The following is an 18,848-nucleotide window of genomic DNA, read 5'->3' as shown; positions in this document are numbered from 1 at the left end:
CCAATTGGCTGTGTGGGGGCGGGCATTATCGTGTAACAGGATGATTCCGTCCTGATAACATCCCGACAACCCGAGGACAAACAGTAAAGTCATCATTGGAAACATCCCACATCTCCCTCGCCAAAGAAATCCAAAACTGTCCACACAAGTTTCGCTAAAGTCATGATGACTTCCTTCTTCGACTGCAGGTGACCTCTGCACGTCGAGTTCCTCGAGTGTGGAACTATAATCAATACGCAGCGCAATGAAGACACTCTGCAGAAACTCCAGCACGCCGTAAAGTTAAAACTTCATAAATATTGGAACCAACCATCCTGTTGCACGATAATGCTTGCACCACACTGCCAATCGGACGAAGGCTGTGCTTAAGCGATCTGGTTCGCAAATACTGTAACATCCTCTGTAGATACCCTATCTTTCATAGTATGATGTTCACGTGTTTGGATACCTGAAGAAAGACATGTGTGAACGTTGGTTCCGTCAAAGTGTAAGAGTGACTGCGGCTGTGGATCCGTCATCGGCTTATCACGTTCTACGAAACAGGAAATGATCGTGTCGTCTTCCAGTGTGATAATGTCCAGCGCTTGTGATGATTACCTTGAACTGAACCATTCTTTGGTCTCATTGTGGCTGGTGTTAGCATTTCATTTGACTACCCCTTACAGAAGAACATACTGTCTGATGCAGTATGTGTCAGGCCAGGGAATCAGGAACAGTGAAGCGATAGTTGAAGGGAGTGACAGTTGTAAGAATAGTAAGCAGTATTGTTGAGAATAGGGGGAGGGGGGGGTGGAGGAGAGGTTGGAGGAAAGAAGGTGCCATGTGTAACGTCATGGGTCATACTGCATGTCATTTATCCGCGGAGACGAAAAGATTAGTAAATTATTGAATAAGTTGATGGATTATACTGGCGCCCTCATTCGCTGAAGGGTTCGAGTTTTATTAAAACATAAAGGTCTTACTAATATAGATAAAAAAAAGTGACAGAGAGGGGAGACTACTGTTACAACTTTATCAGCTGTGAATATCTGGTATTACCACATCGTTTCTAAAGGTTATTGATCAGGTATCGTGCTCACTTTTGAGTTCCTGATGACGTGTTGTCATGTGCCATCGTTTTCCACGTATTAATTTCGTACTCATAATTAGGGAGGAATGGTGTTACAGGAACTGAAATGGGATTTATAAAGCACGTCTCCATCAGACCAACCCACAATTAGTCAAAAATGTATAGGTAGATACAAATCGCCAGCATGAGACAAGATTTTGTACACTTCTTCCAACAATTACTAGTTCCGTATGTTATCTGCCCGTCACACAGTTCAAAAAATGGCTCTAAGCACTATGGGACTTAACGTCTGAGGTCATCAGTCCCTTGACTTGGAACTATCTAATCCTAGCTAACCTAATGACATCACACACATCCGTGCCTGAGGCAGGATTCGAACTTGCGACCGTAGCAGCAGCGCGGTTCCGGACTGAAGTCACAGCGGCCGGCCGTCACACAGTTAATTTGGCCATTTACTTTATCGCTAAATGGGTAGTGAGACTATTTCTCTGTAGAATACGGACTGTACATTGCAAAGAGAAGAGACTGCAGGGAAACTGAAAGAGCGCTTATCGTAACTACTCCGCTATTGTATAATGAGATTCCAGAATTTTAGCGTGACTCAGTCGATAAGACACGTTTTGTTTATTTTCTAAGCTTTCATATTTCAGTACAACGTATTGTGGGAAAACAAAGCAGAAGCAGTTAACTATAATTCAGTAGGTGCATCACATGTGGATGAACCAGAAACGTACATAGAAATATCGTTTCCCATAAATGGGATCTAGACAGAGAGCTGAAGAGGACTGTATTCTTGTATATCGACGGATGCTATGCAGCACGCCCGGGAGAACAGAATGGTGTTAAATGACAAGAATGTGAAACGTTAATGATGCCTTGGTGCTGAAATGCAGCTACTGCTTGTTGAAGAGTCAATTTCTCTTTAGGTGTCGTAGTGCAGCGTCGTTAGTTAAATGAAATATGTTAGCTGTGGGTATCCTTCTGCAGGGGGAACAGAAATCATCACAATAAAATTTCAGGTGTTACGTCCTGGTAGCATAATACGATCACAGAAGCGTGTATCCAAAAATAATTTACTGTGTAGCAACCGGCGAAAAAAAGATTCTGTTCATGGAGAAACGCATTCAGTCACATTTACGCGCTTTTAATAGTGAGCAGTTTCGCCCTTAGATTGTCTTTCTTCAAATATACAATAGAAAAACGAGAAAAAAGATTATATTGAACCCTTAAAATAGTAATTAAAATTAATAACTCTACTTATAAGTGACGTAAATTGAAATTAAAAGTATATGCTGTTCACACAAATAAATGTTATGTACAACAGAGTGCACACGACATGTATTATCGGACTAATTCAGAAAGCAAAACCCAAAAATTTTATAGGGATACTGAGCAGTGATTCACTTTCCATAAGCCTTGCAATATTACGAGTGCCCTCATACATTAGTGCAGTCTATGATAAACCTTTAAATGTAAAAAATAACTAAAATTTAAATAGTCATATTGAAACATTTAGATTAAGCTACATTCTACCATTCCTCCATTTCCTTTTTCGCGGTCTTGTAACTATTTATATTCTCCTTTACTTTACACACCAAGTGACTACTGTGTTTTTAAACCATCTTGTTACTTCTTTTACGGCTTACGCTCTGAATGAACAAGGAACACATCGCTAATAGTACCTACTTGCTAATTCCAGTAAATAAAATTGTAAATTACGTGAAGACTGAAGAGAAAAATAAAAATGGGGTAATAGAGGAACATAATATTAAGAAAGGTGCAAAATAACTTTTTAAATTTGATTTGTTATAGTATACTTTTTCTACACAACTCTCTGATATCATGTTGCAGTTTAGTAAAATAGCGCGTGTCATGCACATTCCGTTCGCTATATGCTGCTTGCAACATATATGTTACCACCCGTTAGCTTTTAATTTTATTCAGTGTCATTTGATAGTAGAACTAGCAAAATTTTTCTAAATATTTTAAGGTTTCTACCTAACATTTTTCTCTACTTTCCACTATAGTTTCTAAAGATGAGTGACGAAAACAGATCTCTACTGAAAGCGTGAAACTATGATTGTGTCTAAAAGAAATAAAGAGTATTTTTAACATTTATTACGTATCATTACAGTACTAGTTACCGAAACTTCATTATTGTCAGCTATTTAACAATGCAATCCGGTACAAGCGACCACACATCATATACGTCACATCATGAATTGCTGCACTCATCTGAATATTGTAGTCTATCCTTAACTTTTCTGTGTGTTTGACTCCAGGCAAAATTTCTTTCGTATGACCACGTGGGACGTCATTAATGGCTGCTACAAAAATCTTCATTTGATTGCGCAAAAAAGTAACCGCGGCAGCGGATTCGCCAATTAATAGAAAAAATATATGTGTATTTCCGAATTTAAAATCATACGGACATTTTTCTCGACCAGTACGTTCAGAAGCAGCCATCTGAAAGTTTTACTTTTGCTGTATTTTGTTCGTTAGGAAAAGAATAGACGATGGGTACTGTCATCGAACAGTCGAAGCGGAAAACAGTACATTGTACAAGTCCATTGATGTCACCACCGCATACGTTCGGCGTCAACGTGCTGTAATTACTCACAAATGGCAGATGGTAACACTACCAGTGGAGGGTATATAAATCGTGTCGAGGGGACGCGCAATACAGTGCAGTCATTGTCGTAATGCGGGAACAGGGAGATTTATCTGACATCCAAAAGGGCATGATCAAATGGTTCAAATGGCTCTGAGCACTATGGGACTTAACTGCTGGGATCCTCAGTCCCCTAGAATTTAGAGCTACTTAAACCTAACTAACCTGGAAATCGCATGCCAACACCACAACTGAACGCCGAATAAGTGTCGACAGGTGACCTTCAGAGATGAATCACGTTTAATGCTCCTTTGGACGGAAAGGAAACGTTTCCCTGGGTGATCTCGCCATTCTGGAGAACACAATGGATCAACACAAACATGACTCCATTCTTAGGGACCATGTCCATCTCTACATGTAGTTTGTTCTTCCTCGGCACGATGGCATCTACCAACAGGACAATACAAGTGTCAAACAGCTCGTAGTTTACGTGTGTGGTTCGAAAAACACCACTATGAGTTTCCAGTATTCCCTTGGCCACCCAACATCCCGTATTTAAAATTAATCGATTGTATGTGGGCCCTCCTTGATCGAGCTGTTCGTGCCAAGGATTCTCATCTGAGAAACCTAGTCCAGCTGTCTACAGCATTGGAGTCGGTGCATCTCCACATCCCTGTATGTACATTCGAGAAGCTCACTAACTCTTTTCCTCAACGTCTCGCTCTGCAAAATGTATTTATTCAGGCTTTTGACGGGTGGTCGCATTAATGGAAATGGACAGTGTATAAACATGCTCTCTTCACAACAGCTTCCGAGATGCAGCACTACAATGAATTAATGAATAGTTGAGTGCTGAATTGTGGCCGAGTGGTTCTAGCCGCTACAGTCAGGAACCGCGCGACCGCTACGGTTGCAGGTTCGAATCCTGCCTCGGGCATGGGTGTGTGTGATGTCCTTAGGTTAGTTAGGTTCAAGTAGTTCTAAGTTCTAGGGGACTAATGTCCTCAGACGTCAAGTCCCATAGTGCTCAGAGCCATTTGAATTTTGATTGCCGAATTATTTTGTCAATTTCTTTTTACAGTTTTAATTCAAGAATTCCACAGCCAACTTTGACGCATTTTGCGTCTCACACAGGCAAGATGCTGCCTGCTGATTGGAGTTGGTATCTGTATTCTTGTTTAATTTGCTTACAGGCATTTAAAATGTAGGAAATCACTTCCACCCCATACCAATCGGCAGCGATGGTTTGTATAAGTGAGACTTAAAGGTAGTTAGTAAACTAGAAGAAACTGGAAATCTATTACTATGCTACTGCCCCTCATACTCCTGTTTCAAATAAATTTAGCTCTGGAAACATTGAGATGCGGAGTTGTATGCGATGTTCTCCCTTATCCATTAAAGTGTTATTTGTATCCCGAAATATTCGGTACCATCAGATAGAATGGAGAACGTATACTTCGTGGCTACAGCGTCGGTGGTGTCGAAGTCACTGGGCAACTTCTTTCGATGTAATAGGGCAGACTGAGATTCTGGTCGTATGTAAAGTACACCAGTGGCAAAAAGCAGTCAATACCGTCACTTCGCGATAGCGATGGAAATGTTACCGACGATGGTGCCACTAAAGCGGAGTTATTAAATACAGTTTTCCGTAATTCCTTCACGAAAGAAGACGAAGTAAATATTGCAGAATTCGAAACCAGAACAGCTGTTAGCATGAGTGACATAAAAGTAGATATCTTAGGTGTTGCGAAACAACTCAAATTACTTAAGAAAGGCAAGTCTTCCGGTCCAATTGGTATACCAATCAGGTTCCTTTCAGAGTAAGCAGACACAATAGCGCCTTTCTTAGCAATCATAGACAACCGCTCACTTGACGAAAGGTCTGTTCCTAAACACTGGAAAGCAGCACTGGTCACACCAGTATTCAAGAAAGGAAATAAGAGTAACCCATTGAATTATAGACCCATATCACTGACTTCAATTTGCAGTAGTATTTTGGAGCATATACTGTACTCGAACATTATGAATCACCTTGAAGAAAATGACTTATTGATATATAACCAACACGGATTCAGAAAATATCGTTCTTGTGCAACACAGCTTGCTCTTTCTTCCTATGAAGTAATGAGTGCCGTCGACAAGGGATCACAGATCGATTTCATACTCCTAGATTTCCAGAAGGCTTTTGATACTGTTCCTGCCTAGCGACTATTAACCAAATTGCGTGCATATGGAGTATCGTCTCAGTTGTATCACTGGATTCGTGATTTCTTCTCAGAGAGGTCACAGTTCGTAGTGATAGACGGTAAATCATCGAGTAGAACAGAAGTGATATCCGGCATTCCGCAAGGTAGTGTCATAGGACCTATGCTGTTCCTGATTTACATAAAAGATCTAGGTGATAATCTGAGCAGCCCCCTTGGATTGTTTGCAGATGACGCTGTAATTTACGGTCTAGTAAAATCATCAGACGATCAGTTCCAGTTAGAAAATGATCTAGAGAGAATTTCTATACGGTGCGAAAAGTGGCACAAAGAAAAGTGCGAAGTCATCGACATGGGTACTAAAAGATATCCAATAAATTTTGGGTATACGATAAACCGCACAAATCTAAGGACTGTCAATTCGACTAAATACCTAGGAATTACAATTATGAGCAACTTAAATTGGGAAGACAACATAGATAATATTGTGGCGAAGGCGAAACAAAGACTGCGCTATGTTGGTAGAACACTTAGAGGATTCGAGAAATACACTAAAGAGACAGCTTACATTACACTTGTCCGTCCTATGCTGGAATACTGCTGCGCGTTGTGGGATCCTTACCAGGTAGGATTGACGGAGGACATCGGAAAAGGGCAAAGGAGGACAGCACGTTTCGTTTTACCCCGCAATAGGGGTGAGAGTGTCACTGATACGATACGCGAGTTGGGGTGGCAGTCACTGAAACAAAGGCGGTTTTCTTTGCGGCGAGATCTATTTACGAAATTTCAGTCACTTGCGAATGCGAAAATATTTTGTTGATGCCCACCTACGTAGGGAGAAATGATCATCATAATAAAATAAGAGAAATCAGAGCTCGAACGGAAAGATTAACGTGTTCCTTTTTCCCACTCGCCATTCGAGAGTGGAACGATAGAGAAGTACACTACTGGCCATTAAAATTGCTACACCTAGAAGAAATGCAGATGATAAACGGTTATTCATTGGACGAATATATTATACTAGAACTGACATGTGATTACAAAAATGGTTCAAATGGCTCTGAGCACTATGGGACTCAACTGCTGAGGTCAGAAGTCCCCTAGAACTTAGAACTACTTAAACCTAACTAACCTAAGCACATCACACACATCCATGCCCGAGGCAGGATTCGAACCTGCGACCGTAGCGGTCGCTCGGCACCGTACTGTAGCGCCCAGAACCGCTCGGCCACTTCGGCCGGCTCATGTGATTACATTTTCATGCAATTTGGGCGCATAGATCCTGAGAAATCAGTACCCAGAACAACCACCTCTGCCGTAATAACGGCCTTGATACGCCTCGGCATTGAGTCAAACAGAGCTTGGATGGCGTGTACAGGTACAGCTGCCCATGCAGCTTCAACACGATACCACAGTTCATCAAGACTAGTGACTGGCATATTGTGACGAACGAATTGCTCAGTCATCATTGACCAGACGTTTTCAGTTGGTGAGACATCTGGAGAATGTGCTGGCCAGGGCGGCAGTCGAACATTTTCTGTATCCAGAAACGCCCGCACAGGACCTGCAACATGCGGTCGTGCATTATCCTGCTGAAATGTAGGGTTTCGCATGGATCGAATGAAGGGTAGAGCCACGGGTCGTAACACACCTGAAATGTAACGTCCACTGTTCAAAGTGCAGTCAGTGCTAACAAGAGGTGACCGAGCCGTGTAACCAATAGCACCCCATACCATCACGCCGCGTGATACGCCAGTATGGCGATGACAAATACACGCTTCCAATGTGCGTTCACCGCGATGTCGCCAAACACGGATGCGACTATCATGATGCTGTACACAGAACCTGGATTCGTCCAAAAAAATGACGTTTTGCCATTCGTGCACCCAGGTTCGTCGTTGAGTACGCCATCGCAGGCGCTCCTGTCTGTGATGCAGCGTCAAAGGTAACCGCAGCCATGGTCTCCGAGCTGATAGTCCATGCTGCTGCAAACATCGTCGAACTGTTCGTGCAGATGGTTGTTGTCTTGTAAACGTCCCCATCTGTTGACTCAGGGATCGAGACGCGGCTGCACGATCCGTTACAGCCATGCGGATAAGATGCCTGTCATCTCGAGCGCTAGTGATACGAGGCCGTTGGTATCCAGCACGGCGTTCCGTATTACCGTCCTGAACCCACCGATTCCATATTCTGCTAAGTCATTGGATGTCGACCAACGCGAGCAGCAATGTCGCGATACGATAAACCGCAATCGCGATAGGCTACAATCCGACCTTTATCAAAGTCGGAAACGTGATGGTACGCATTTCTCCTCCTTACACGAGGCATCACAACAACGTTTCACCAGGCAACGCCGGTCAACTGCTGTTTGTGTATGAGAAATCGTTTGGAAACTTTCCTCATGTCAGCACGTTGTAGGTGTCGCCACCGGCGCCAACCTTGTGTGAATGCTCTGGAAAGCTAATCATTTACATATCACAGCACCTTCTTCCTGTCGGTTAAATTTTGCGTCTGTAGCACGTCATCCTCGTGGTGTAGCAATTTTAATGGCCATTAGTGTAGTTTGAAAATGGTTCGATGAACCCTCTGCCAATCACTTAAATGTGAATTGCAGGGTAACCGTGTAGATGTTCGCCAGAAGTAGTAGTAGAACCAATCCAGATGAAATGATCAAATCGATACCACAGTTTCTGCTTCCCACTGTTCCTTCTCTGCTCGGGACATTTTTCCCTTTCTTCTCCTTCTTCCTCTTCCCTCCTACCAGCCACCCCAGTCCTCTCTTCCTCCATCCACAAAGATGAACGAAATGCTATCCGTAGACGTCCATCCATCACGAGCGGGGACAGAACACCGCCAGCACACCGTGCCGTTCCCTCATCTACGCCAGCGACCGCCCGCTCCCAATGCCGCGCCGATATGTCGCGATGCGTCAGCCAGGCGGAGGGCCCATCTGCGACGATGAGTCGCTCGCACAGATTGCGGACACAGAATCTATCGCACCGTTCCTTTGGGGGCTCCTGCAGCTGGTATCGCTCCCACCTCAATGCAGCGGTGCAATGCCGTGTGCTGCGGTAAAATTTACCGTGGTCTCCTCGCGTTTGCACGTTAACTCTGTAACATCAGCAAAAATGGTCTTCATTGTTCCCATTGTATGGAACGTACAGTGGCCTGTTCTTGGACAGTTCCTCACTGCCTGTTTACGCTATACGGACAGATCAAAAAGAATGACCGACTTCGAAATTCCTTATTTACCGATGATAACATACTACAAACGTGTTTGAAATTACAAAATACTCACAAAATCTTAAAGTTCTAGTTATGATACGAGAAATTCTCTATGTATCCACTAGCAGCAGCACAAACAACATCTAGACGATGGCTAAATTCGTCAAAAACTTTACACAATTTATCTTAGTTTACAGAAGTTGTGGCGGCTGTTATTCTGTTCTTGTCTTCTTCTGTGTTAGGAGGTAAAGTGGACATGAACACACTTTTCTTCACATATCACCACAAGAAAAAATTGCATGGAGTCATGTCTGGCGATCTTGGAGGCCAAGAATTCTGGACAGTGTCTCGAGGGTCCTGTGCATCCTGTCCAGCGTTGAGGGAGAGGAAAACTGACGTACGTTGTTGTGCCATTGTCGTGGAGCTCCGTCTTGTTGGAAAACGATGTTATCTGAGACCTCCTGAAGTTGTGAAAAAACTCAATTCTGTATCATCTGAAGATAGCTTATTCCAGTCACTACGTTTTCTTCAAAAAAGAAGGGACCGTACACTTTGTCATGAGAAATGGCACAAAAAACGTTCACTTTAGTTGAGTCTCTTTTGTGCTTGAAATTGCATGAGGGTCCTGGAGTCTCCATAAGTACACGTTCTGCTGGTTTACTTTACGGCTAACATGAAACGTTGCTTCTTTCACTGGAAATTAGCCGTTCTAAAAATCTCTTTCCTTCCACGTCCTCTAGCAAAGCACTGCTAAACTCAACTCGTTTCCTTTTATCACCTAGCCAAAGAGTTTGCACTTGTTGTAGTCAGTATAGTTTAATAGACCAAACGATGCCTTAACACTCGCCAGACAGTCGTATGAGGCATTGCCAAGTCTAGGCGTGCGCGACGAGTAGATTTTTCGTGGATTCTGTTGAGAAGTTTGGCGAATTCTTTTCACATCATCAGAAGTTGGAGGTCGACCTGGGTTCTTCCCTTTGTACGAGCATTCAGTCTCTTCTAATTGGTGACACCAACGTAGAATGTTTTTGGACGCCGACGGATCAATGCCAAAACGCCGACAAAACGCACGCTGCCCCGAAGTCACTAACTCACTCTTTGGAAACTGCACATTACAAAAAGTCTTGTGTTGAACGGTCACCATCTTACTAATGACAGACTGCAAACTGAGAAGACTCACTAACTGGTATCTAACTGCGATTTTCTGGAACTCTACGCCACGTCAATTCAAACAACACACATTTCCTAGCTGCCACGTCCCATGTTTCGTTACGATTACAGTCCAAAATCAGATCGTTCTTTTTGAAACACCACTCTTGCAAGAAATTCTGAAATCGTTACGAAAAAGGAAGGGAGGAATTAACCAAAAACACACATATGTTGATCACAAAACGAAAAATTGCAAGTGATATTGGAATCAAATGTCGGTGAAAGAACGCCGGCAGTCGGTCAACTGAAGCATGGAAACTAACGAACACATCTCCAGGATCACACACATGAGCTAACAGTGCTGGGAATCGTAAGTAACACGGAACGATAATTTCACATCACGAAATTTGTGCTGCAAAAGTTGATTGTAACCTAAAAAACGAGAGCAAAACACGACAAAATGTAACATAGCAGCATACTGTAACTACCACATAATACATTTGATATATGTATAAAAATAAACATGTATTACAGGTCACTGAAGATGCTTCACAAATAAAAGAAGCGAAACGTGTATGGCAATTAACACACTGCCTTCAATTAGTTCCGTAGACGGAACATACCTCATCGAAGGAATTACTGTTTTATTTATTGCTTTATTGTCCTGGCAGAATTAGAGGCATCAGACTGTTTCATACTTCTAACCAGGAGCTCTAGTTACAGTAATGCAAAGATTTATTTCCATCTCGATCACAAAGTAGGTTTATTAGCATACGACAGGTTTCACGTGCTGTTTGTAAGTAAGCACTGCGTATCTGAGTATGGTACAAGTGGCACTGAAACCGACGATAAATTAATAAACATACTTTCCAGTCCAGGAAGAAATATTGTCAGTAGTCCCCCAGGGAAGTGCGATAGCACCGATATTATTCGCTATATACGTAAATGATGAGCAGCAATTTGCTGACGCTCGGGAAAGTGTCGTCGTTCAGTAACTATAGCACGATACAAAATGACTTAGAGCAAATTTCTAATCGTATGGTGAATGGCAGCTAGCCCTAAGGGTAGAAAAACGTACGTTAATGCAGATGAGAGGGCCAACGGTATTGTCGCAGAGGTAACACCGGTTTCTGATAAATCACAGAAGTCAAGCCCTTTCGGGCTTGGTTATCACTTTGATGGCTGACAATAAATGTCTGCCGAGCGTTTTTGGCAGGCGGAGTGAACTCAGTCCTTGTGAGGTCGACTGAGGAGTTACTTGATTGAGAAAAAGCGACTCCGTTCATGAAAACTGACAACTACCGAGAGAGCTGTGTGATGACCACATGCCCGTCAACATCAGCATCCAGTGGCACGTAGGATGACACGGTCGGTCGGTACCTCTGAGCCTACCGAGGCCTGTTCGGACGGAGGAGTCTTGGGGAGTGGTTGGTGCAAACTGACGCGATGCAACCTGTCTCCCTAGTACATTCCATACATATTCTGTGGGATCCAAAACGGGAGAAAGAGCAGGCCACGTCATGCGTACAGTATCTTTGTTTCCAGAAAAGCTTCAACTACCTGTGGTCTACGAGGTCACCCATTATCGCCCATCAATACGAAGTCTGGGCCCACAGCACTTCGCAGAGACCGCATATGAGGTCCAAAGATGTCGGCACGGTACCTGACAGCAGTAAGGATTGTTGTGACGAAGGTGAATAGACGACTTCGGTTTATTGGGAGAGTTTTAGGAAAGTGTGATTCATCTGTGAAGGAGACCGCACGTAGAAAACTTGCCGATTCACTTGTACCATATCATGAACAGGCGTTAGAGTGGTCAACATAATCCATGCCCACACCATAAGGAATCCTCCTCATATCGCTTTCCCCAATGTTCGGGTCCCGAAATCGTATGCCACTTTCCCTCCAGATGCGAGTTCGTCGAGAATCACTTTCCAGATCAAACAGGGACTCTTCTGTGAAAAGAACATTGGTCCACTCTTCGACGATCCAGGTGGCATGTTGATGGCTCCACTCTGGATGTTTCCTTTTGTGAAGACATGACAGAGGTACACAGCAGATCTCTGACAATAAAGGCCACTCTGCCGAAGCCTTCTGTACACTGTTTGCCTCGATGCAATGCGTCTAGTGGATGCTGCGAGGTCAGATGTCAGTTGCCGCGCAGAACTTAGCGATACTGTCGTGCCCTTACAGCCAAATAACGGTCCTCTCTTTCAGATATCACTCTTGGTCGGTCCTGCACTGGTCTTCGGGGTACATTTTCGGTCTGTCTTAACTGTCGCCACGTCCGAGAAGCAACAGGAACGATTCACATTAAGCCACTGAGACACATCAGTTGGCGACTGCCTTGCTGCGGCCCTGCACCGCAGAGAATCTGGTAGGCGTTTTGTCTGTGCCTTACTGCACCGACTGTCACTGTGTACAGCAAGACTGCGGATGTGTGACTACCCGGCAAACAGTAGACCATTTGGCAGGTGCATTGACATAATCGCTGGCATGGTTGTCCGTTGACTGGGATGCCCTCGTATAGACATCTGTTGACAGTTTGTATTATTATATTGTGAATCAGACACAGGACAGGGAAATATCCGTTTGTTGCTTTAATTATGGACACCAGTTTATAATAGCACAAGTTCGCGATAGTTTACAATTATATTTCAATTCCTACATACGCTGATCAGTCAGAACGCTATGACCACATACCTAACAGCCTTAGGCAAGGATAGCAGCTGCGGCACGTCGTGGCATGGAAGCAATAAGGCCTTGGTACGATGCTGGAGGGAGTTGGTGCCATATCTGCACATTCAAGTCACCTGATTCCCGTAAATGCCAGGGAGTGGTCCGATGAGCTTTGACGCCGTGATCAGTCACATCCTAGATGTGCTCGATCGGGTTCAGATTGGCGAGTTGAGGGGACCAGAACATCAATTGGATCTCGCCAATATGTTCCTTCAAAAACTCAGTCACACTCCTGGCCTTGTGACTTGGTGCATTATCTAATTGAAAAATGCCACTTCCGTCGGGAAACATGATCGTCGCGAAGGGGTCTACGTGGTCTGCTACCATTGTATGATACTCCTCGGCCGTTACGGTGCGTTGCTCGAGCTCCCTTGGACCCATTGATGGCCACTTGAATGTTCCCCAAAGCATAACGGAGCCGCCGCCAGCTTGTCTCCGCTCTGCCGTGCAGGTGTCAAGAAGCTGTGGCCCTCGAAGACAAAGGATTTGCGCCCTCTCATCGGCATGATGAAGAAGGTCTCGGGATTCATCAGACCATGCAACGCTCTGCCACTGCGCCAACATACAGTGCAGATGTTCACGTGCCCATTTCAGTCGTAGTTGCCGATGTCGTGATGTTAATATCGGCACATGCATGGGTCATCGTCTACGGAGACCCATCGTTAGGAGCGTTCGGTGCAGTGTGTTGAGACACACTTGTACTCTGCCAAGCATTCCACCACAGTTCGCTGTCTGTACTATTTTACCAGTCTGCCCAGCGTACGACGTCCGGCATCTTTAATGAGGAGTGGCCGGCCATTCCCACGACGTCTGGATGTGGTTTCTCAGTGTTGAAGAGGCTGACCACAGCACACTTCGAACACCAGACAAGTCGTGCAGTTTCCGAAATGCTTGTGCCGAGTCTCCGGGCCATCACAGTATTCCATAAAAAAAAAACTTATGGGACTCAACTGCTAAGGTCATCAGTCCCTAACCTAAATTAGCCTAAGGACAAACACACACACCCGTGCCCGAGGGAGGACTCGAACCTCCGCCGGGACCAGCCGCACAGTCCATGACTGCAGCGCCTTAGACAGTCTTTCTTGGTCAAGCTCAGATAGATCGCGCGCCTTTCCCATTCTACAGACGGACAATGCACTCAGTGGTACTGCATGCACCGGGGGTGTGTATGACTAGCTGTCATTCCTCGCCAGTTGACGCTGCTATAGCCTGGACTGTTTTATAGCGATAGTAGGTCGGTGGTCATAATCTCCTGCCTCACCAGTGTATGTAGGTTGCACCTGAAGATGCGGCTGTAAGCCATGAGATCGTGTAAGCTTATTTGTCCGTCGCGGACATAGAAGACTGCAAACCTTATTTCCTTCCCGTCTGGGCAAGATGTGCAGTGACTAGAGTACATGTAAAGCTTACTGGGACAGGGTAAATGCTAGATACAATGAAGTCGATAATTCAATCGTAATATTGGCATTTTAATTTGATGTTCCCCAGAACTGACAAAAAAGTGAATCTCTTTGTCCACCCACACACTCCTGAGAAAGGCACATTAACAATTGGCAATTACGCGCCCCTATTACCGGCAGCTGCGTTGATAAATACTCGGCGCCTCGCAAGGATAACTTCTAGATCGAGAATATTAGGTAAGTTGTTGGAAGTAGTTAAGCGTTGGTGAAAATCTCGTTTCTGAGCACACAAAGAGCTCTAACTGAAGAACTCTGCACGGAACACGCGTTGGTGCAGTGCTGCGATACAGACCGTAGATCTCCGTTCGAAGACGATGACCAAGACGCCGTCTCCAAGTCCGTACCGCTCGATGGCTGAAGGCGAAGTCCACTCTCTCCACAATTCTCCCGTCTCACGAGCGTACGAAAACGCGGCGGAAAAATACCCTGTTTCGACCAATGTCGAACGCTCTATCATCGCCGAAATCCTTCCAACGGCATTTCTGAGATCTAGCCAATGATCGAATAGGTCATAACGCCCGTAGGCAAACGAAATTCCCGTCTTCGGCACGTGTTGCCCAGCTCAGGTGGGTCCGGATACCGGGCTACCCCCAAAAGCGCCGTATTGTCCCGCGTTTCCGGTGACCGCTACCTGCCGCCCACCGCGGCCCGGCGAGCTACGGCCATTTGCTGACTTTACATTCCACAATTCTCAACTTGCGACGCTTTTCACCAACGCTTTAAGTTAGTGGCTCAATCATGCAGACATGCAGGGAGTAATGCTCGAGAGTGCCTCAAATTCATCATAATTCAATAGAGTCATGATCTGATGCCCTGGCTAGTCCCTTTATTATTAATACTAATGTTGGTAGGCTAACGTGTAAGTGCCCATGTCCTGGCACCTTACAACCGGTAGTGTTGTCTAGTAAAATCAAGTTTTACGAGCCGTCAGCGGTGTTTCCATTCATCGCGGTGCTGTGGTACACGTTGAAATCGTCGCTCCACTGTACCCTAGTACGTTGCCAGGGGAGCTAAAAAAAATGGCAGAGCCCGTTGATTATGTGCAAGCGGGTTGCGCAGTACCGTTTTGACTCCTTTGGCGATGTGCTGTGGCACTGCAGGGAGGCGCCCTGTGTGCGTAAGATGACTGCAGATTTGCACTGAAAACACACAAAGATTTTATCGCGTAACTTTACTCTTTCGAGGTTATAATTAAAACTTTATGCCTGGCCCTCTTAGTGGTTCAAAACTGGAAAACATTAATGAACTAGTGCGGCACAGCAACTAGCTCCTTAGCAACGCGAGAAGTGTCTTTCCCTGTTTGTGAGCGCTCGTACGTGACGTATCTATTAGCTTCAATATAAAAATGTTTGTTTTACGTCACCTCCCCCATGCGGTACGGAACCACCTGGCGCGCTCCACTTTATCGGGGCACCCGCATTGGACACGGCGCTCTTCGCCGGCCGCAAACTAATGTGCCGGACGAGACGGGAAGACAGCCGCCGGAACGGCACTAAGCCTTGTTATTGTCGTTTTCGCCGCCCTGTTCCGTGCGTCTGATTATGTACGGCCAGCGAGCGAGCGGCGCAACAAAGACTATTGAAAGTCGGCCGGACAGCGGGAGGAAAGTCGCCAGCTGCGAGCTCGGCTTCCGGCGCGGCCTGCGCGGTATGAATAACGGATACGGCGCGCCGTGTGTTGCGGCGGATCGCACGGATCGCCGGCCGCGCGCAGCGCTTCCGCTCAATAATTCAGACGAGCGGGCGCCGCGGTTAGCGAGCGGTTCCCACTTCCTGGGCCCGCCTCGCGGTGTGCTGTGCTGCGCTGTGGCGTGCAGCCGAGCCGCCCAGAGGCCTGCTGGCTTCCTGGACCCCGGGCTGGCGGAACCCGCTACCCGGCTGGGAACCCGATAAATTCCAAGATTCTCTGTACAGAGAACGGAGGCCTGCGCGAGAAGCAGTCGCTTATATCCTTCGGAAGGAGGCTTCCACTGTGAGAAGATTATATGACTTAGTGCTGAATAAAAATACGAAAACTGTCTGTGCATTCCCTTCATCTCGTTCTACGACAGGTAGAGTAGCGCAAAGTCTTCACTCGGAGTGCAGTCCACTGGAGGTGGACATTGAGTTGTCTAGTCTGAAAGTATTCTAGTTAGCTCTGTTATCTGACATGAATTAGAAACCCTCCAAAATAATGAACTAGGAATTCAGTGAAACTTCCTGGCAGATTAAAACTGTGTGCCCGACCGAGGCTCGAACTCGGGACCTTTGCCTTTCGCGGGCAAGTGCTCTACCAACTGAGCTACCGAAGCACGACTCACGCCCGGTCCTCACAGCTATACTTCTGCCAGTATCTCGTCTCCTACCTTCCAAACTTTACAGAAGCTCTCCTCTGAACCTTGCAGAACTAGCAGTCCTGAAAGAAAGGATACTGCGGAGACATGGCTAAGCCTTGAAGCGTGTTCAAATTCTGATAGGCTATCCATTCGGCCATTTCACCACTAAATCTTGGGGGGAGTGCAATGAGAGTTTCCTTATAACTGAAACAAGACCCGTAATTAAATGCTGGCCGCGGTGGCCAAGCGGTTCTAGGCGCTTCAGTCCGGAACCGCGCGACTGCTACGGTCGCAGGTTCGAATCATGCCTCGGGCATGGATGTGTATGATGTCCTTAGGTTAGTTAGGTTTAAGTAGTTTCTAAGTCTAGGGGACTGATGACCTCACATTTTGAGTCCCATAGTGCTTAGAGCCATTCGAACCATTCGTAATTAAATCTGTTTAAGTTACTCATAAATCATCTGACTAGCAACGGTAATTCTAAAGTAAAACCCTGGCACATCTGACTGACAGGTCTAGGGTAAGATTCTAATAATCGTGTACAAAAGTGAAATGATGGCAGTCGTGAAGTTGTTCATTTGTTGTCACGATGTTAGTATGAAAGACACAGAGTTCTATAGAAGGCAATGCGGTGCGTCTGCGGCCGCAGTTGCAAGCATATTAGTCACTCGTATCTGAAAGTAAGTCTTCACAGAAATCTTGTGGTTACAGACATGCTATAAAAATCACTTTAGAGTTCGTAGATATCACCTAACATCACCTCTCAGTGATCTCACGATATCAGGCTGTAGCTGTACGCTGAACCGGTTGTAGATTCTGTCACAAGCAATGCACTGATGACCCACGTCTGCAATTAAGACCGAGTCTCACATGGTTCACATGGCTCTGAGCACTATAGGGCTTAACATCTGTGGTCATCAGTCCCCTAGAACTTAGAACTACTTAAACCTAACTAACCTAAGGACATCACACAACACCCAGTCATCACGAGGCAGAGAAAATCCCTGACCCCGCCGGGAATCGAACCCGGGCGCGGGAAGCGAGAACGCTACCGCACGACCACGAGCTGCGGACTAAGACCGAGTCTACTCAAAATCTTTCTAAGCCCCTGAGCTCAGCTGCTCAGAGATAGACCCTGGTGGCGATGAGAGTGCAGTAGAGCAGATGGCTCCCGGTAGTCAAGCAAAAAAGATGTCGAATGCCGAATGTCAAATGTATTACTACAGATTGATTCTTAAGACCAAAACTTTTATTTTTGTGTTTTGCTTCCTTTACTTTGCTGAGACTGACTGATCTACATATATTCCAACTGCCAACCAGTGAAAAGTTTCCTCAAAAGATGCTGGTTCCCTTCCATGAGTTATTCTTCAGATGGCAAACCAGTAATGCTCTTCCCATCACTTAGTGCTGAAAAAAGGCATCTCACTCTCTCCCTACCTCTTTCTGTGGTCAATGAAGTGGGACCTTAGCAGCACAGTTGAGTTTCTCCCTCAACTTTCCAGTTTATTTACATGAAACAATCCCAGCAGTTTTTATATTGCGTAAATATATCGCTTTTTGTGCACCCGACTTTCAGCAGTTTTCCACGCTTACAGAGAGGTCCCAAAGTTGCCGGCTCTCACTTCATTTTCTAGACGTTATCAGTGGCATCTGGTGTGTCCCGAATAAACACAGCGTTCTATTTTTTGTTTATAATAGTGGGCCTCCTGGGCCTTGCTAAAAACAGCATTTCTCCACTGTACAGCAGGTTGGGTTACAACTGCGGCGTGTGGGCGAGCTTTATCCAGTTGGAAAATACCCCTTGAATGGTGCTTATGAATGGCAGCACAACAGGTCGAATTACCAGACTGACGTACAGTTTAGCAGTCAGGATACTGGGATAACGAAGAGAGTGGTCCTGCTGTCGTACGATATCGCTCTCCAGACCACCACTCCAGGTGCACGTCCAGTATGTGTAGCACACAGACAGGTTGGGTGCAGGTCCTCAACCGGCCTCTTTCTAACCAACATACGGCCATCACTGGAATCGAGACGGAACAGCTTCAATCAGACCTCCACCCAGCCCTCCAGTGAGCTC

This window comes from Schistocerca nitens, chromosome 8, assembly GCF_023898315.1.
Source record: "Schistocerca nitens isolate TAMUIC-IGC-003100 chromosome 8, iqSchNite1.1, whole genome shotgun sequence".
In the NCBI taxonomy this organism is placed as follows: domain Eukaryota; kingdom Metazoa; phylum Arthropoda; class Insecta; order Orthoptera; family Acrididae; genus Schistocerca; species Schistocerca nitens.
The sequence above is the reverse complement of the archived record's forward strand: the minus strand, read 5'-3'. Positions refer to the sequence as shown.